Genomic DNA, 21,098 nt, shown 5'->3' with positions numbered 1-21,098 from the left:
GAGTGGAGAGAAATCAAGGAGGACCACCCAGAAGAGGTATTCAAATCCTTCCAGTTAAAATTTGCCCACCAGCTTTGCCATATAATGTGGAATCAGAGAGTGTGATGCCTTCAGCTTTGTTCATTTTCCTTGAGATGGCTTTGGCTATTTGGAGTCTCTATCAATGGATAAATGGATAAAGAAAATGTATATATGTACATGATGGAATACTATACAGCCTTAAAGAAAAAGGAAATACTGTCATTTTTGACCACTCGGATGAACCCCGGGGACATTGTGAGAAGTGAAATAAGCCAGGCACAGTGAGACAAATACTGTGCGATTTCACTTATCTGTGGAATCTGAAAAGATCAAATTGGTCGGGCAAGGTGGCTCATGCCTGTAATCCCAGCACTTCGCGAGGCCAAGGCGGGAGGATCACTCGAGGTCGGGAGTTTGAGACCAGCCTGGCCAACATGGTGAAACCCCGTCTCTATGAAAATTACAAAAAAAAAAAAAAAAAATAGCTGGGTGTGGTATCGTGCCTGTGATCCCAGCTACTTGGGAGGCTGAGGCATGAGAATTGCTTGAACTGGGAGACAGAGGTTGCAGTGAGCCATGATCACGCCACTGCACTCCAGCCTGACAGAGCAAGACTCCATCTCAAAAATAAATAAGTAAAATAAAAAGGTTAAACTCATGGAATTAGAGAGTAGAATGATGGTTACCAGGGCTGGGGAAGTAGGAAGACTGAAGAGAGTTAGTTGGTCAAAGGACACACGTTTTAGTTAGCAGGAATAAGTTCTAGTGATCTATTGTAACTATAGGTAAAAATAATGTATTACATATTTCTTTTTTTTTTTTTTTTTTGAGACAGAGTCTCGCTCTGTCACCCAGGCTGGAGTGCAGTGGCTTGATCTCAGCTCACTGAAACCTCCGCCTCCCAGGTTCAAGTGATTCTCCTGCCTCAGCCTCCTGAGTACCTGGGATTACAGGTGCACACCACTACACCCAGCTAATTTTTGGATTTTTAGTAGAGACAGGGGTTTCACCATGTTGTTCAGGCTGGTCTCGAACTCCTGACCTCAGGTGATCCACCTGCCTCGGCCTCCCAAAGTGCTGGGATTACAGGCATGAGCCACCATGCCCAGCCCGCATATTTGAAAATTGTTAAAAAGAGTTTATTTTAAATGGTCTTACCACACACACACACACACACACACACACACACACACACACGATAAGTAGGTGAGGTGATGGCTATGTTAATTAGCTTCTTAAATAATTCCATAAAATATACATACAAATATCAAAATATCAGATTGTACCCCATAAATAGATACCATTATTATTTGTCATTAAGCATTTGAAAAATAAGGAACATTTAAAAATAAACAACTGCCCACCAGGTTCCTCTTTCTTTTTCTTTTCTTTTCCTTATTGTTGTTTTTTTTTTCCTGAGACAAGTTCTCATTCTGTTCCTCAGGCTGGAGTGCAGTGGTGCAATCATAGCTCTCTGCAGCCTCAAACTCCAGGGCCCAAGCAATCCACCTGCCTCAGTCTCCTGAGTAACTGGGACTACAGGAATGTACCACCATGCCCGGCTGATTTTTACTTTTTTGTTTTGTAGAGACTGGGTCTGGATATGTTGCCCAGGGTTTTTTTGTTGTTGTTGTTGGGGGCGGGTGGGGGTGAAGACCGAGCCTTGCTCTGGCACCCAGGTTGGAGTGTAGTGGTGTGATCTTGGCTCACTGCAACCTCCACCTCCCAGGTTCAAGTAATTTTCGTGCCTCAGCCTCCTGAGTAGCTGGGACTACAGGTGCTTGCCACCACGCCTTGCTAATTTTTTTTTTTTTTTTTTTTTTTTGTATTTCTGATAGAGACAAGGTTTCACCATGTTGGCCAGGCTGGTCTCAAACTCCTGAGTTCAGGTGATCTGCCTGCCTTAGCCTCCCAGAGTGCTGGGATTACAGGTGTGAGTTCGGCTCCAGGCTGGATCTTGAATTCCTGGGCTCAAGCCATCCTTCTGCCTCAGCCTCCCAGAATGCTGGGATTACAAAGCTTGAGATAGCACCTTGGCCACCAGGCTCCTCTTTTCTTTTTTCGAGACGGAGTCTCGCTCTGTCACCTAGGCTGGAGTGCAGTGGCACGATCTCGGCTCACTGCAACTCTGTCTCCCGGGTTCAAGCGATTCTCCTGCCTCAGCCTCCTGAGTAGCTAGGACTATAGCCGCACACCACCAAGCCCAGCTAATTTTTGTACTATTAGTAGAGACGGGGTTTCACCATGTTGGGCAGGCTGGTCTCGAATTCCTGACCTCGTGATCTGCCCGCCTTGGCCTCTCAAAGTGCTGGGATTACTGACGTGAGCCACTGCTCCTGGCCAGTTTCCTCTTTTCAAAGGCAGCTCCTGCGGGCATGGCTGACTTGTGTCTGGTAACATTTTTTTTTTTTTTTTTAAGGAAAACCGTCTAGTTTTTTAGGAAAACCAGACTCAGACCTCAGAGGATCTGAGCAGAGATTTAGGCTCCTGGGTCCTCCAGCTCCTTGAACCCACGGGGAATCCAACAGCGGTTGCTCCCTTCCCCCGCTAAGGAATGCAGGAACCCTGCCCAGAAGTGGCATTAGTAACTGAGCTCTCCTTTTGTCCCTAAGCTGCCATTCCATTGTCTTCTCCCGGTGACCACGGAAAAGGTCCTGGAGGGTGGAGGAGAGGTGCTCAGAATGGAGGAGGAGGAGGGGTGCTGAGACTGCTCAGCTCCTCCTGAAGTAAACACCTGCTCTGTGTTTCATAAGCTGGGACCCCAAGGTCAGGCCAAAGGGAAATGGATTCCCTGGGTTTGGGTGGTTTACACAAATTCTAATGCATTTGCTACCTACATCATAGCGGCCCCCCTCCGCCCCACCCCAAATAAGCCCAGCAGTTAAGTGTACAGTTTCTGGAGCCTGGTGCCAGAGTTTGAAACCGCCTTTTTTTTTTTTTTTTGAGACAAGGTCTTACTCTGTCGCCCAGGCTGGAGTGCAGTGGCATGATCTCGGCTCACTGCAACTTCTGCCTCCCAGGTTCAAGCGATTCTCCTGCCTCAGCCTCCCTAGTAGCTGGGATTACAGGCACCCCCCACCGTGCCCAGCTAATTTTTGTATTTTTAGTAGAGACGGGATTTCACCATGTTGGCCAGGCTGGTCTTAAACTCCTGACCTCAGGTGATCCACCTGCCTCGGCTTCCCAAAGTGCTGGGATTACAGGCTTCAGCCACCATGCCCAGCCTAATTTTTTTTTTTGAGACAGTTTCGCTCTTGTCACTCAGGTTGGAGTGCAATGGCACTATCTCAGCTCACTGCAAACTCCACCTCCCAGATTCAAGCGATTCTCCTGCCTCAGCTTCCTGAGTAGCCGGGATTACAGGCATGCACCACCACGCCCAGATAATTTTTGTATTTTTAGTAGAGACAGGATTTCACCATGTTGGCCAGGCTGGCCTTGAATTGCTGACCTCGTGATCTGGCCACCTTGGCATCCCAAAGTGCTGAGATTACAGGCCTGAGCCACCGCACCTGTCCTGCAAAATTATAACTGAGGAAATTATGACGGTGAAAGAAATCAGACCTAACCGACTGCATGTTGCTTCTAACCCTTTTGTGTGTGTGTGTGTGTGTGTGTGTGTGTGTGTGTGTGTGTGTGTGTGTGACAGAGTTTCGCTCTTGTTGCCTGGGCTGCAGTGCAGTGGCACAATCTCGGCTCACCGCAACCTCTGCCTCCTGGGTTCAAGCGATTCTCCTGCCTCAGCCTCCCGAGTAGCTGGGATTACAGGCATGCGTCACCATGCCTGGCTAATTTTGTATTTTTAGTAGAGATGGGGTTTCCCCATAATTGTCAGGCTGGTCTTGAACTCCCGACCTCAGGTGACCAGCCTGCCTCGGCCTCCCAAAGTGCTGGGATTACAGGCATGAGCCACCGCACCCGGCCCTCATTACAGTTCTAAAATGCTTCTAACCTTTAAGCTGTCCTTGTTCATTCCTGGGCGTAGGCCAAACTAACTTTGGGAAGGAATTCAGTTCATGGTTTGACTCTGAAACAAAATTGATAACAGCCCTTTCCCTAAAAGACCCACTTCTTGCCTGGGGACCGGTCTGCTTTTGCAGGACTAACAAATTAGCTACAAGATTAGAAATTACAGTTTAGGAGTCATGCAGCCTCTGGGTCCAAGAGTCTGAACGTCCCCAAATTGCTCCCAGAGATAGCATCACTATTGTAAAACCTAAAATCAGTGCTTGAGATAGTTTGCAGACCCTGCACTTGATGGATCAGCTGACACCACCCAGACCATCAGACCAGACTACCCGAGACTGCACCATTGCACTCCAGCCTGGGCAACAAGAGTGAAACCCCATCTCAGAAAAAAAAAAAAAAAAGAAAAGAAAAGAAACTCTACAACTCCTGTCCTTATTCCTGGGAATTTATTTAACAATTTAATTTCTCACCATACCCGAGGGAAGGCACAGCCTATTGCAAAGTCATTCTGCACAAAAGCAAACTGAGGCTCAGAGATCCAGGCCTCCAGTCAGTGCTGGTGTCATGGACAACCAGGCTGAGGGCCCACAGCCGAACCTGTTTTATGACACGGCTGCTCTCCCTGAAGCCAGTGAGGCACAAAGCCTAGGGGAGTGGACAAGGGACAGGAAGGCGTGGGTTTCCATCCTGCTGTGTGACCTTGGGGAAGTCACCTAACCTCTCTGAGCCTCGGTTTTCTTTCTTTTTTCTTATTTATTTATTTTGAGACAGAGTTTCGCTCTGTCGCCCAGGCCGGAGCACAGTGGCACAATCTCAGTTCACTGCAAGCTCCGTCTCCCAGGTTCAAGCGATTCTCCTGCCTCAGCCTCCTGAGTAGCTGGGATTACACGTGCGTGCCACCACGCCCGGCTAATTTTTGTATTTTTAATAGAGATGGGGTTTCTCCATGTTGGTCAGGATGGTCTCGAACTCCTGACCTCGCGATTCACCTACCTCAGCTTCCCAAAGTGCTGGGATTATAGGCATGAGCCACTGTGCTGAGGCTTCTTGTTTTTTTGTTTTTTTTAATTAAAAAAAAAAGAGTATTATTATGGCCGGGCACGGTTGCTCACGCCTGTAATCCCAGCACTTTGGGAGGCCAAGGTGGGTGGATCACCTGAGGTCAGGAGTTCGAGACCAGCCTGACCAACATGGCAAAACCTCATCTCTACTATAAATACAAAAATTAGCTGGGCATGGTGGCACGTGTTTGTAATCCCAGCTACTCGGGAGGCTGAGGCAGGAGAATTGCTTGAACCCGGGAGGCAGAGGTTGCAGTGAGCTGAGATTGTGCCACTGCACCCCAGCCTGGGCAACAGAGAGAGACTCTGTCTCAAAAACAAAACAAAACAAAAAACAGAAGAGATGTGTGGTGCATGTAAAATACACATGAGATGAGATTTTGAAGGCTGATTTTGAAAAAAAGAATGTAAACTATCTTGGCCATAATTTTCATCAGAATTACTTGATTTGTATTTAAATATCATGGCATTTAGTTTATGGGGGATTTTTTCTTTTAATTTATCTTTTTTCTTTTTTTCAAGCAAATGCTTAACATCCAAAGTTTATGGTTATATGTTTGAGATGGGATCTCATTCTGTCGCCCAGGCTGGAGTGCAGTGGCTCACTGCAGCCTCTACCTCCTGGGTTCAAGCCATCCTCCCACCTCAGCCTCCCGAGTAGCTGGGACTACATAGGTATGCGCCATCACGCTTGACTAATTTTTAAATTTTTTTGTAGAGGCTGGGTGCGGTGGCAAACGCCTGTAATCCCAGCACTTTGAGAGGCCAAGCAGGGCGGATCACCTGAGGTCAGGAGTTTGAGACCAGCCTGGCCAACATGGTGAAACGCCATCTCTACTAAAAATACAAAAATTAGCTGGGGGTGATGGCACCTGCCTGTAATCCCAGCTACCTGGGAGGCTGAGACAGGAAAATCTCTTGAACCTGGGAGACAGAGATTGCAATGAGCCAAGATTGTGCCACTGCACTCCAGCCTGGAGGACAAAGTGAGACTGTCTAAAAAAAAAAAAAAATGTTTTTTGTAGACACTGAATCTCACTATATATGTTCCCCAGGATGAACTTGAACTCCTGGGCTCAAGTGATCCTCCCATCTCAGCCTCCCAAAGTGCTGGGATTACAGGTGTGAGCCACCGTGCCCGACCCATAGATGCTTGTTAAGAGAAAATCCCAGCACTTTGGGAGGCCAAGGAGGGTGGATCACCTGAGGTCAGGAGTTCGAGACCAGCCTGGCCAATATGGTGGAACCCCATCTCTACAAAAAATACAAAAATTAGCTGGGTTTTTGGCTGGTGCTTGCAATCCTTGAGAAGCTGAGGCAGGAGAATCACTTGCCTGTAGTCTCAGCTACTTGGGAGGCTGAGGTGGGAGGATTTGCTTGAGCCCAGGAGTTCAAGGCTGCAGTCAGCTATGATAGCGCCACTGTACTTCAGCCTGGGCAACAGAGGGAGACCTGGTCCCTTAAAAAAAAAAAGACATTTCTCAAGAGGGCCTTCTGCTTTCCTTCCTTCCCTTTGAAAAACCTAGGAGGGAGTTACAGATGTTATTGTTCACCAGCTGTATCCTAAGGAATTCAGGTTCATCCTAAAGGAAAATGCCTTTTCCCCTTTCCTCACCTCATTTTAGATACTGTCTGGAGGATTTTCCTTAGATTCTCGCTGAAACCTGACTCTCTCCTGACAATGCAAACATTCCTGGGCTCTCTATGGGGAAGCTGCGGCCCTGTGCCTGACCCCAAGGCACTGGGAGAGAAAGCCTTTCCTGACCCCAAGGTGTTACAGGAAAGGGGTCCCAATCCAAACCCCAAGAGAGGGCTCTTGGATCTCAGGCAAGTCCATAAAGTGAAAGCAAGTTTTTAGGAAAGTAAAGGAATAAAAGTATGGCTACTCCATAGACAGAGCGGCCCCAAGGGCTGCTGGTTGCCCATTTTTATGGTTATTTCTTGATGATATGCTAAACAAGGGGAGGATTATTCATGCCTCACCTTTTTAGAGCGTCTGGGGTAACTTCCTGATGTCGCCATGGCATCTGTAATCTGTCATGGTGTTACCGGTAGAAGGTGTCCAGGTTCTTGGCATCTCAAACAAAGAATTGGACAAAACACACCAACAAAGCAAAAGCAAGGAAGGCAGAAGCAGGGATTTTTTTTTTTTTTTTTTTTTTTTTGAGACGGCGGAGTCTTCCTGTGTCGTCCAGGCTGGAGTGCAATGGCACCATCTTGGCTCACCACAACCTCTGCCTCCCAGGTTGAAGTGATTCTCCTTTTTAGTAGAGTCGGGGTTTCTCCATGTTGGTTAGGCTGGTCTCGAACTCCCGACCTCAGGTGATCCGCCCTCCTCGGCCTCCCAAAGTGCTGGGATTACAGTGTGAGTCACCGCGCCCCGGCCAGAGGCAGGGATTTATTGAGAATGAAAGTACACTCCACAGTGTGGGAGCGGGCTGGAGCATAGGGGCTCAAAGTCCCCATTACAGAATTTTTCGGAGTTTAAATACCCTCTACTTGGGGTACACCCTATGTAAATGGAGAGGATGAAGTAAGGTTACAAAGTCAGTGACTTGGCTTCCACCCTTCCTGTCATAGCTGAAGTGTGAATAGGCCTTATGTTCTTGGCCTCCAGACCCTATTTTCCTGCCTCGATGACACTGATGGGAGTGTGGCAGTGAGGACTACCAGTGGTCACTATTGGGGCCATCTTGGTTTTGGTGGGTTTTGACCAGCTTCTTTTTGCAACCTGTTTTATCAGCAAGGTCTTTATGACCTGTATCTTGTGCTGACCTCCTATCTCATCCTGTGACTTAGAATGCCTTAATCGTCTGGGAACACAGCCCAGCAGGTCTTGGCCTTATTTTACCCAGCCCCTACTCAAGATGGAGTCGCTCTGGTTTAAACATCTCTGACAAAGGCATTCGGAGATAAAGTCTGTCCATGTGAACACTGTCTCCTAAGCTTGCCGGGTGCTCCAATCACAGCCATGGGCAGGACGTGTGACAGCTGGTCTCCCCCTCCAAGACTCCTAGACTAGCAGGCAAATCTGACATTCCAGAAATCCTTAAATAGTTCACGAATGACACCTGAAACCTGCATTCTGCTGGGGGAGGTGAGGACGTGTCTTGGCCCTGTCTGGGAAGCAAGATTTTTAAAGCTCAGGCCTGAGCTGGAAGAAAAGACTGGAGGAAGAGGGGAGGGGATGGGCAGGATTCCAACTCCCCGGCGGGAGGTGGGGGGGGGGTTCCAAGCTGGGGCAGCACCGGTTTCACTTTCTGAAGCGGAGGGAGGTCTCTGTCCATCTCCTGCTGACACCCTCCCCACCTGGGCCTGGCTGCTACCCGAGGGTAACATCTGCACCCAGCCACGCACCACACCGCCGTTCCCACTGCCCATGACTCACTCAGCACCCCCATGCGTTCTTTGTTCTTCCCGTCCTTCCCCCACCTCCCTGCAGGCTTCACGCTTTGCAGGCCTAGGTCTTAGTCATCTCTGGGAACGGCTCCAATTTTCTTACAATGATAAGCAAATGGATCCTTCTTTAGCTTGGCTAGAATGTCCCCATCTTTATTCTCAGAGCAATTCCTTGCACACAGCCGCATGCCCTCATCATAGGGATACTGCCCTGGCTGCCACCTTGCCCTGCTTCTGGTTCCCTGTTTCATTTTTGAAGGTCTTTCTTCTTTGAGATAGGGTCTCGCTCTGTCCCCCAGGTGAAGGGTAGTGATGCGATCATAGTTTACTGTAGCCTCCAACTCCTGGGCTCAATCGATCCTCCAACCTTGGCCTCCTGAGTAGCTGGGACCGTTGGCATCTGGCTAATTTTTAAAAATTATTTTCAGAGACAGGGTCTTGGCTGGGCACGGTGGCTCATGCCTGTAATCTCTGTACTTTAGGAGGCCGAGGTGGGTGGATCACCTGAGGTCAGGAGTTCCAGACCAGCCTGGCCAAAATGGTGAAACCCCGTCTGTATTAAAAATACAAAAAAATTAGCCAGGCGTAGTGGTGCACGCTTGTAGTCTTAGCTACTCAGGAGACTGACACAGGAGAATCACTTGAACCCAGGAGGCAGAGGTTGCAGTGAGCCAAAATTATGCCATTGCACTCCAGCCTGGGACGAGAACAAAACTCCATCTCAAAAACAAAACAAACAAACGAACAAAAAAACTCAAAAGAGACAGGTTCTTGCTGTGTTGTCCAGGCTGGTCCTGAACTCCTGACCTCAAGTGATCCTCCTGCATTGGCCTCTCCCAAAGTGCTGAGATTACAGTCGTGAGCCACCACACCTGGCCTCGTTTTGAAGGTCTTGAATCAAATATTACCTTTTCCTTGAGGCCTCCCTAAACCTCCCTATTTAAAAGTGTAATCTTATCTGCACAAAAAAACACACAAATGGCCAGGCGCGGTGGTTCACGCCTGTAATCCCAGCACTTCAGGAGGCCGAGGTGGGCGGATCACGAGGTCAGGAGATCGAGACCATCCTGGCTAACATGGTGAAACCCCGTCTCTACTAAAAATACAAAAAATTAGCCAGCCGTGGTGGCGGGCGCCTGTAGTCCCAGCTACTCAGGAGGCTGAGGCAAGAGAATGGCGTGAACCTGGGAGGCAGAGCTTGCAGTGAGCCAAGATCATGCCAATTTGTAGCCCAGCCCAGCCTGGGCTACAAAGAGAGACTCTGTCTCAAAAAACAAACAAACAAACACAAATGTTCATAGGGGCATTATTTATAACAGCCAAGAAGTAGAGGCCTGGCACGGTGGCTCATGCCTGTAATCCCAGCATTTTGAGAGGCCGAGGCGGGTGGAGCATGAGGTCAGGAGTTCGAGACTAGTCTGGCCAACGTGGTGAAACCCCGTCTCTACTAAAAGTACAAAAATTAGCCAGGCATGGTGGCTCGCGCCTGTAGTCCCAGCGACTCGGGAGGCTGAGGAAGGAGAATCACTTGATCCTGGGAGGTGGAGGCAAGACTCTGTCTCAAAAAAAAAAAAAAAAAAGAAAGAAAACAGGCCAAGTGCCATGGCTCATGCCTGTAATCTCAGAACTTTGGGAGACTGAAGTGAGAGGATCACCTAAGCCCAGGAGTTTGAGACCAGCCTGGGCAACATAATAAGACCTCATCTCTACCGAAAAAAAAAAAAATCCTAACAGGGCTTAATGGCGTGTGCCTGTGGCCCCAGCTACCGAGGAGACTGAGGCAGGAGGGTAGCTTGAGTCCAGAAGTCGAGGCTGTAGTGAGTTATTGTAGCATGACAAGCTGCAGACAAAACCCCTCAGACACCAAGTTAAAGAAAAGGGCTTTATTCGGCCGGGAGCTTCGGCAAGATTCACGTCTCCAATAACCGAGCCCCCCGAGTGAGCAATTCCTGTCCCTTTTAAGGGCTCACAACTCTAAGGGGGTCCGCGTAAGAGGGTCGTGACGGATTGAGCAGGCAGTGGGTACATGACTGGGGGCTGAATGCACCGGTAATCAGAACAGAACAGAACAGAACAGGACAGGGATTTTCACAATGCTTTTCCATACAATGTCTGGAATATATAGATAACACAACCGGTTAGATCAGGGGTCGATCTTTAACCAGGCCCAGGGTGCGGAGCTGGGCTATCTGCCTGTGGATTTCATTTCTGCCTTTTAGTTTTTACTTCTTCTTTCTTTGGAGGCAGAAATTGGGCATAAGACAATATGAGGGGTGATCTCCTACCTTACTATGATTGTGCCCCTGCACTCCAGCCTGGTCAACACAGCAAGACCCTGTCTCAAAAAGAAAAGGGATCTAACATCTTTTTAAATGTACTTATGTATTATACATTTAGACTCTTAACACTAGAATGTCAGGGATTTTTGCGTGTTGGTTCATTCACTAATCCATTGTATTCTCAGACCTGGGACTTGTCAAGCACGCAGGGACTGAATGAACATCTGTTAAGGAAATGCTGAGTGAGCCAAGCATGGAATTTGTAAGGCTCTTGCGTCGGTTCGAACCCCGAGAGCAAGCCAACAAACAACATGAGCTGGTGTGGAGCAACGCACTGTTTTAATGTGCACCTGGGTGCAGATGGCTGAGGCCTAAAATGGCGTCAGCCCCAAGTGAGGACGGGGCAGGGGTTTTATAGTCTCCTATAAACAACAAGCAGTCTGACGTAACTGCTACGTGGTACCTGGATGGCCTGTCTCTTGATCTTCAGGGGTACGTGTCTTCTGGCCAGGGTAGGTGTCTTCCGGCCAGGGTAGGTGTCTTCCGGCCAGGGTACCTGTCTTCCGGCCAGGGTACGTGTCTTCTGGCCATCTCTCTTCCTGCTTCTGCTATCTTGCTGGTGCACGCTGCTGGGGCAAGTAGCGTTGCACCTTGGGACTGGGCCTGAGAAGGGAGTGGTTATTTATCCCCCCAAGTTTACGCCCCTCCCCCCATGTTTTCAGGCCTCAGGGAGAAATTATTCTGTCAATATTGTTTCTTCCTGCTTACCCTGGCTTTCTTCTCCCAGTCCTGCCGTGGTCCCCACTTTGCAGATGAGTAGACACTGTGTCCCACCTTGTCCTGTGGGTTCCTGAGAATTGACTCTATCAGTGCTTGTGGCTGCTGTAGTTTTATTTATTTTCGAGACAGAGTCTCACTCTGTCACCCAGGCTGGAGTGCAGTGGCACTATCTCAGCTCACCGCAATCTCTGCCTCCCGGGTTCAAGCGATTCTTCTGCCTCAACCTCCTGAGTAGCTGGGATTATACAGGCGTGCACCACCACGCCCAGCTATTGTATTTTTAGTAGAGACAGGGTTTCACCATGTTGGCCAGGCTGGTATCAAACTCCTGACCTCAGGAGATCCCCCACCTCGGCTTACCAAAGTGCTGGGATTACAGGTGCAAGCCACTGCGCCGGCTTGTAGTTTAATTTTTAATTTTTTTGTTTTTGTTTTTTTTTTGAGACAGAGTCTTGCTCTATCATCCAGTCTGGAGTGCAGTGGCACAATCTCGGCTCACTGCAACCCCTACCTCTCAGGTTCAAGCTATTCCCCTGCCTCAGCCTCCTGAGTAGCTGGGATTACAGGCATGCACCATCATGCCTGGTTAATTTTTAGTAGAGATGGGGTATTTTTAGTAGAGATGAGGTTTCGCCATTTTGGCCAAGCTGGTCTTGAACTCCTGACCTTAAGTGACCTGCCTGCCTCGGACTCCCAAACTGCTGGGATTACAGGCGTGAACCACCGCACCAGGCCAATTAACTTCTCCTAATCTATAACTAAGGTCTGAGTCCTGAAGACCTTCCTCTGGAGCCTCAGTAAATTTACTTAATCTAGATGGGTCCAGGTGCTGGGGCGGTTACCCTTATCTTGTCTCCTGCTAAATCTTAGAGTCTGGGGAGTTTCTTCAGACTCCCAATAAAACTTGTTTAAACCTAAACAGGTCCATTAAGAATTCCTTCATTATCTTGTCATGCTTCAAGGCCCAGGAAAGCCCTGGGCAAAACTCTTGGTGTGCTTTTGTTACGTTCCAGCCTTTGTCTAAGGGCACTGGCTCTATCATCTTTAAATATTTAACTTAACCACGCAGTCAGTGCTGAAACAGTTGTTACAGAGGCCTGTGTTAGTGAGACCTGGCCTGCCACAGCATCTTTCTGTCTCTCTTTCCCTCCCTCTTTCTTTTACTTGCATAACTGCAGTATCTCTGTGTCTCTCCGTGTCTCCCTTCCCCCCTCTCTCTTTTTCTTGCGTAACTGCAGTATCTCTCTGTCTCTCTCTCTTTGTAGCACTCTCTCTCTCTTTCATTTTTCTTTTCTTTCTTTATTTTTTTTTTTTTTTGAGACGGAGTTTTGCTCTTGTCGCCCAGGCTGGAGTGCAATGGTGTGATCTTGGCTCACTACAATCTCCATCTCCCGGGTTCAAGCAATTCTCCTGCCTCAGCCTCCCAAATAGCTGGCATTACAGTCACACACCACCATACCTGGCTAATTTTTTTTTTTTTTTTTGAGACGGAGTCTCGCTCTGTCGCCCAGGCTGGAGTGCAGTGGCACAATCTCGGCTCACTGCAACCTCCACCTCCCAGGTTCAAGTGATTCTCCTGCCTCAGCCTGCCAAGTAGCTGGGATTACAGGCATGCACCACCATGCCCGGCTAATTTTTGTATTTTTAGTAGGGACAGGGTTTCACCATGTTGGTCAGGCTGGTCTCAAACTCCTGACCTCGTGAACTGCCCGCCTCAGCCTCCCAAAGTGCTGGGATTACAGGTGTGAGCCACTGTGCCTGGACTAATTTTTGTATTTTTAGTAGAGACGGGGTTTCGTCATGTTGGCCAGGCTGGTCTTGAATGCCTGACTTCAGGTGATCCACCCTCCTCGGACTCCCAAAGTGCTGGGATTACAGGCGTGAGCCACCAGGTCCAGTCTTTTCTCTCTCTTTTTCTTGCATAACTTCAATTTCTCTCTGTGGACAACAGAAACCAGATGGCCCCAGTCCTAGGTTAGGAAGAGATTCACCGAGCCCAGGGGCTGGGGTGGGAAATTTGGAAAATGTAAGGCCACTTTCAACCCTTTCCCAGTGTGCCTTAACTTGGGAAGCCCCTGGGCTATAGGCTTCTGGCTCCCCAGTGGCAAAGGCACTGAGGTCAGGTGGGGAAAGGGACCTGGATTAAGCAAAATGTCTGTGCTTAGGTGGGAGATGCTGTCTGTGAAAAGTGCCTGAGGGACTGGAGCACCTGAGACGTCCTCGCTGCGTGTTTCTTCTGCCCTCGTGTGTCTCCATTGGGAACTGCAGTAACCCAAGTCTAGATTTTCGTTGTTTTTTGAGATGGAGTCTCTCTCTGTCGCCCAGGCTGGTGTGCAATGGCGTGATCTTGGCTCATTGCAACCTCCACCCCCTGGGTTCAAGCGATTCGCCTGCCTCAGCCTCCCGAGTAGCTGGGATTACAGGCGCCCGCCACCATGCCCGGCGAATTTTTGTATTTTTAGTAGAGATGGGGTTTTGCCATGTTGGCCAGGCTGGTCCCAAACTGCTGATCTCAGGTGATCTGCCCGCCTCGGCCTCCCAAAGTGCTGGGATTACATATGTGAGCCACCGCACCCGGCCTTAAGTTTATTATTATTATTTTTTTAGACAGCGTCTTGCTCTGTCACCCGGGCTGGAGTACAGTGGTGCAATTATGGCTCATTGCAGCCTGGACCTCCTGGCCTCTGCTGATCCTCTTTCCTCAGCCTCCCAGGTAGTTGAGACTACAGGTGTGCACCACCAGGCCTGGCTACTTTTTTTTTCTTTTTTGGTAGAGATGGGGTCTCACTATGTTGCCCAGGCTGGCAACAAGTAATCCTGGGCTCAAGCAATCTACCCACCTCTGCTGGGCATGGTGGCTCATGCCTGTAGAGCCAGCACTTTAGGAAACCTTTATTTCTTAACACAGAGCAAGTTGGAGATCTTTTTGTTTGGCTGACAGAATCTTAAGAGATTTATTGGTGCCTGAGGCATTTCTCATTTCACAGGGGAGGGAGGGGTCTAAATAAATGCTTCAGCTCAAGATGGATACAGATGGAGGGGTTTTCCCAAATTTCTAGCAGCCCCCAGGTTGTAATAACTTCCCAAGTCTCTGGCAATTCCAGCCTTCTGCCAATCAGCACTGTAATCACCCTGCGTGCCTATGGCAGGAGAGTGTAGGGAACTTCCAAGGAGAGAGAGCTGTAGTTTCGCTTTCCCATGGTTTCTGGTTACTCCAAAAAGGCCCTGACCAGAATCATGGACTCTCCATGGCAAATTCTCATCTTATTTTATTTTATTTTTATTTATTGATTTTTTTTTTTTTTTGAGATGGAGTTTTGCTCTTGTTGCCCAGGCTGGAGCGCAATGGCATGATCTCGGCTCATCGCAACCTCTGCCTCCCGGGTTCAAGCAGTTTTCCTGCCTCAGCCTCCTGAGTAGCTGGGACTATAAGCGTGCACCACCATGCCCCACTAATTTTGTATTTTTAGTAGAGATGGGGTTTCCCCATGTTGGTCATGGCTGGTCTCGAACTCCCAACCTCAGGTGATCCACCCGCCTCGGCCTCCCAGACTGCTAGGATTACAGGTGTGAGCCACTGCACCTGGCCTATTTTATTTTTTATGTATTTTGTTTTTTGAGATGGAGTCTCACTCTGTTGCCCAGGCTGGAGTGCAGTGACGTGATCTTGGCTCACCGCAACCTCTGCCTCCTAGGTTCAAGCGATTCTCCTGCCTCAGCCTCCCAAGTAGCTGGGACTACAGGTGTGTGCCACCATGTCTGGCTAATTTTTTTGTATTTTTAGTAGAGACGGGGTTTCACCGTCTTGGCCAGGCTGGTCTTGAACTCCTGACCTCATGATCCAGCCGCCTTGGCCTCCCAAAGTGCTGGGATTACAGGCATGAGCCATCATGCCCAGGCTTACTTTATTTTTTTTTAGTTTAATTTTTTTTGAGACAAGAGTCTTGCTATGTTGCCCAGCCTGGAGCACAGTGTTTATTCACAAGCACAATCATTGCACACTACAGCCTTGAACTTGGGCTCAAGCAATCCTCCCACCTTCCAATTATCTTAAATTCTGTTTTTGTTTTTGTTTTTGTTTTTGAAATGGAGTCTGTCTCTGTAGCCCAGGCTGGAGTGCAGTGGTGGGATCTTGGCTCCCTGCAATCTCTGCCTCCCGGGTTCAAGCGATTCTCCTGCCTCAGCCTCCCAAGTAAGTGGGATTATAGGTGCATGCCGCCTCGCCTGGCTAATTTTTGTATTTTTAGTAGAGACCGAGTTTCGCCATGTTGGCCAGGCTGGTCTGAAACTCCTGATCTCAGGTAATCCGCCTGCCTCTGCCTCCCAAAGTGCTGGGATTACAGGTGTTAGCCACCATGCCACCTGGCCATTCTTTTTTTGTTTTTGCCAGAATTCTGCTCTGTCACCCAAGCTGGAGTGTGGTGGCACCATCTCAGCTCACTGCAACCTTTGACTCCCGGGTTCAAGTGATTCTCTTGCCTCAGCCTCCCAAGTAATTGGGATTACAGATGCCCGCCACCACACTCAGTTAATTTTTGTATTTTAGTAGAGATGCGGTTTTACCATGTTGGCCAGTCTGGTCTCGAACTCCTGACCTCAAATGATCCACCTGCCTTGGCCTCCCAAAGTTCTGGGATTGCAGGCATGAGCCACCATCCCCGGCCAAATTCTGTGTTTCATTCACCAGAATAGTCACCAGAAAGTAGATTTTCTTTGTCTTTCCAACCTGTGTACTTACAGAAATCTACAGCAGGGCCACATCTGGAGGTCTGTTTGTTCACCTGAGAAATTCAAATTTAATTCTCTTGGAAGAAAAGTAACACAAATAAATCAGAGGTTTGATTATTCAAAGCCATTCTGCTGACTGTCATGTCAGCTCGAGGCCGGGCACTGTGGCTCACGCCTGCTTTTGCTTTTGCTTTGTTGGTGTGTTTTGTCTAATTCTTTGTTTGAGATGCCAAGAACCTGGACACCTTTTACCGGTAACACCATGACAGATTACAGATGCCATGGCGACATCAGGAAGTTACCCCAGACGCTCTAAAAAGGTGAGGCATGAATAATCCTCCCCTTGTTTAGCATATCATCAAGAAATAACCATAAAAATGGGCAACCAGCAGCCCTTGGGGCTGCTCTGTCTATGGAGTAGCCATACTTTTATTCCTTTACTTTCCTAAAAACTTGCTTTCACTTTATGGACTTGCCTGAGATTCAAGAGCCCTCTCTTGGGGTTTGGATTAGGACCCCTTTCCTATAACACGTTGGGGTCAGGAAAGGCTTTCTCTCCCAGTGCCTTGGGGTCAGGCACAGGGCCGCAGCTTCCCCATAGAGAGCCCAGGAATGTTTGCATTGTCAGGGATAAGAGATGGTCTTGCTCCCAGTTTGAAGGCTCACCAGCATCTTGGGGATGGTGTTGGTGGCCAGACAGAAATCAACCAGGGACAGGTTGGCCAGGAAGAAGTACATGGGGGTGTGGAGGTGGGAGTCTACGCTGATGGCCAGGATGATGAGCAGGTTCCCCACGACCGTGACCAGGCACATGCAGAGGAACAGAGAAAAGAGAAGCGTCTCCTGCTCCGGCTTTTCTGAGAGTCCCAGGAGGATGAATTGAGATGCACTGGTTTGGTTTCTTGGTACCATGGGTGTGAGTCCTCTGGAAGTACGGAAAGGGGAGGTTATAGGAATGCCGGGGAGATGGTTTTGGAAGGTTAGATGAGCTCTAACCTTTAATTTTAACCTTTAACTTTAGAGACCCTGTCTCTGAAATATAAATATTATATATGCTATAATAGAGACTGGGTCTCTAAAAAATAATATATATATTATTTTTCAGAGACAAGATCTTGCTCTGTCACTCAGGATGGAGTGCAGTGGTGCAATCATAGCTCATTGCAACCTTGAACTCCTGGGCTCAAGCCATCCTCCTGCCACTGCCTCTCTAGTAGCGGGGTCTACAGTCACACATCACCATGCCTGGCTTGTTTATCTTCTTTTTTTGGGGATGGAGACAGGGTTTTGCTATGTTGTCCAGGCTGGCCTTGAACTCCTGGGCTCAAGTGATCCTCCCATCTAGGCTTTCCAAAGCGCTGCAATTGCAGGTGTGAGCCACCGCACTTGGCCTGACAACAGCTTATATATAGGTTGCACCTTGAACCATGGATGAAATGTTTACAGCAACTCATCTTCTTCTTTTTTTATTAATTAAAAAAGTTTAGGCTGGACGTGGTGTCTCACGGCTATAATTCCAGCACTTTGGGAGGCCAAGGTGGGCGGATCACTTGAGGTCAGGAGTTTGAGACCAGCCTGGCCAACATGGCGAAATCCCATCTCTACTGAAAATACAAAAATTAGCTGGGCGTGGTGGCGGGTGCCTGTAATTCCAGCTACTTGGGAGGCAGAGACAGGAGGATCACTTGAACTCGGGAGGTGGAGGTTGCAGTGAGTTGAGATCGCGCCATTGCACTCTGGCTTGGGCAACAAGAGCGAAACTATGTCTCAAATACAAAAAAAGTGAGAACATGTGGTATTTGACTTTCTGTTTTTATTTCACTTAGGAGAATGGCCTGCAGTTCCATCCACATTGCTGCAAAAGACATGATTTCATTCTTTTTTTTTTTTTTTTTGAGGCGGAGTCTCGCTCTGTTGCCCAGGCTGGAGTGCAGTGGCAGGATCTTGGCTCACTGCAAGCACCGCCTCCCGGGTTCACGCCATTCACCTGCCTCAACCTGCCGAGTAGCTGGGACTACAGGCGCCTGCCACCACACCTGGCTAATTTTTTGTATTTTTAGTAGAGACGGGGTTTCACCATGTTAGCCAGGATGGTCTCAATCTCCCGACCTCGTGATCTGCCCGCCTCAGCCTCCCAAAGTGCTGGGATTACAGGTGTGAGCTACCACGCCTGGCCCAAAAAGCTCTTTTTGAAAGCATAACCACAACACCATTATTATTATTATTATTATTATTATTATTATTTTGAGATGAAGTCTTGTTCTGTTGCCCAGGCTGGAGTGTAGTATTTGTGATCTCGGCTCACTGCAACCTCTGCCTCCCAGGTTCAAGCGATTCTCCTGCCTCAGCCTCCCAAGTAGCTGGGATTACAGGTGCACACCACCACACCCAACTAAATTTTGTATTTTTAGTAGAGATGGGGTTTCACCATATTACTAGGCTAGTCTTAAACTCCTGACCTCAAGCAATCCACCTGCTTTGGCCTCCTAAAGTGCTGGGATTACAGGTATGAACCACCATGCCTGGCAATTATTTTGATTCAAAACATTAATAATAATTATATAACATTTTCAAATACCCAATTATTATTCAATTACCCAAATTGTCTCATACATTTTTAGTTTTTTACATCAGAATCCAAATAATGTCCATTGATTGCAATTGGTTGATTACTGTCTTAAGTCCTTTCTAATCTATAGTTTTTTCGGTTTTTATCTTTTTTCTTTCTTTTTGAATAGGATCTTATTCTGTCACCCAAGTTGGAGTACGGGGGTCTGATCACAGCTCACTGTAGCCTCCAATTCCTGGGCTTAACTAATCCTCCTGCCTCAGCCTCCTAAGTAGCTGGGACTGCAGGCATGTGCCATCACTCCCAGCTAATTTTTTAAAAAGTTTGTAATGTTTTGTAGAGATGGGGTTTCACTATGTTTCCTAGGCTGGTCTGAAACATCTGGCCTCAAGGGATTCTCCTGCCTCAGCCTCCCAAATTTTTAGAAATTTGGTTTTATGAGACCATGCCCAGATTATTGGGTAATGTGTCCGTCCATTCAGTAAACATTCATGAAATAAAAACTTTTCTTGATAAAAATCCCAAAGTGCTGGGATTGCAGGTGTGAGCACCACACCCAGCCAAAAGTTTTTATTTTACTTTCACTTATTTCTTCTTTTATGTTCTTCCTTTATTTACGTAGACCTGAGTTTTTGACCTATATTTTTTTCTTCTTTTCTTTTTTTTTGGTTTGTTTTTTGTTTTTGTGTTTTTTCTCTTTCTTTTTGAGATGAAGCCTTGCTCTGTTGCCCAGGCTGGAGTGCAGTGGTACGATCTCAGCTCTCTGCAACCTCTGCTTCTGGGTTCTAGTGATTCTCCTGCCTCAGCCTCCCAAGTAGCTGGGATTACAAGAGCCCGCCACCAGGACTGGTTAATTTTTGTATATTTAGTAGAGACAGTGTTTCACCATGTTGGCAGGCTGGTCTCAAATTCCTAACCTCAAGTGATCCACCTGCCTCGACCTCCCAAAGTGTTGGGATTACAGGCGTGAGCCACTGTACCCGGCCTCTTCTCTATAAATAACTTCTTTTAACATTTCTTGCAAGGAAGGTCTACTGGCAACAAATTCCCTAAATTTTTGTTTGTCTGAGAAAGTTTTTATTTGTCCTTCATGTTTGAAGGATAATTTCTCAAGGTACAGAATTCTAGGTTGGTAGATACCTTTTCTCTTCATGCTTTAAATATTTCATTCCACTCTCTTCTTGTTTGCATTGCTTCTGAAGAGAAGTTGAATGTAATTCATATATTTGCTCCTGTATGGTTAAGGTGTTTTATTTCCCTGCTTCTTTTGAGATTTTTTTATCTTTGATTCTTTTGTAGTTTGAAAATCATATGCTTAGGTCTCTAAGCTTCTTGGATCTGTGGTTTGGCGTCTGACATTAATTCGGGGAAATTATTAGTCATTACTATTTCATTCTGTTCCTTTCTCTTTCTTTTCCTTCCAGTATTGCCATCATGACCATCATATTTTCATGCTGCTGATAAAGATACCCAAGACGGGAGGAAAAAGAGGTTTAATTGGACTTACAATTCCATATAACTAGGGAGGCCTCAGAATCATGGTGGGAGGCAAAAGGCACTTCCTACATGGTGGCAGCAAGAGAAAATGAGGAAGATGCAAAAGCAGAAGTCCCTGATAAAACCATCAGATCTTGTGAGACTTACTCACTACCATGACAACAGTATGGGGGAAACTGCCCCTATCATTCAAATTCTCTCCCACTGAGTTCCTCCCACAACACATGGGAATTATGGGAGTAAATTCAAGATGAGATTTGGGTGGGGACACAAAGCCAAACCGTATCACCTATTTACATGTTTTACAGTGGTCCAACTGTTCTTGGATATTCTGTTCTATTTTTCTCAATCTTCTTTGTCTTTGTTTTTCAGTTTGCAAAGTTTATGTTGATATATCCTCAAGTTCAGAGATCCTTTCCTTAGTCATGTCCAGCAATATAGTTTGGACGTGTGTCCCCTCCAAATATTAAGTGCTTTTTTTTTTTTTTGAGATGGAGTTTCACTCTTGTTGTTCAGGTTGGAGTGCAATGGTGTGATCTCGGCTTACTGCAACCTCCATCTCCTGGGTTCAAACTATTCTCCTGCCTCAACCTCCAGAGTAGCTGGGATTACAAGTGCCTGCCACCAAGCCCAGCTAATTTTTGTATTTTTAGTAGAGATAGGGTTTCGCCATGTTGACCAGACTGGTCTTGAACTCCTGACCTCAGGTGATCTGCCTGCCTCAGCCTCCCAAAGTGCTGGGATTACAGATGTGAGCCACTGCGTCTGGCCCCAAATATTATGTTGAGATGTTAA

The sequence above is a fragment of the Nomascus leucogenys genome, chromosome 10 (genome assembly GCF_006542625.1).
Source record: "Nomascus leucogenys isolate Asia chromosome 10, Asia_NLE_v1, whole genome shotgun sequence".
Classification (NCBI taxonomy): Eukaryota; Metazoa; Chordata; class Mammalia; order Primates; family Hylobatidae; genus Nomascus; species Nomascus leucogenys.
This window is presented reverse-complemented; position numbering follows the sequence as displayed.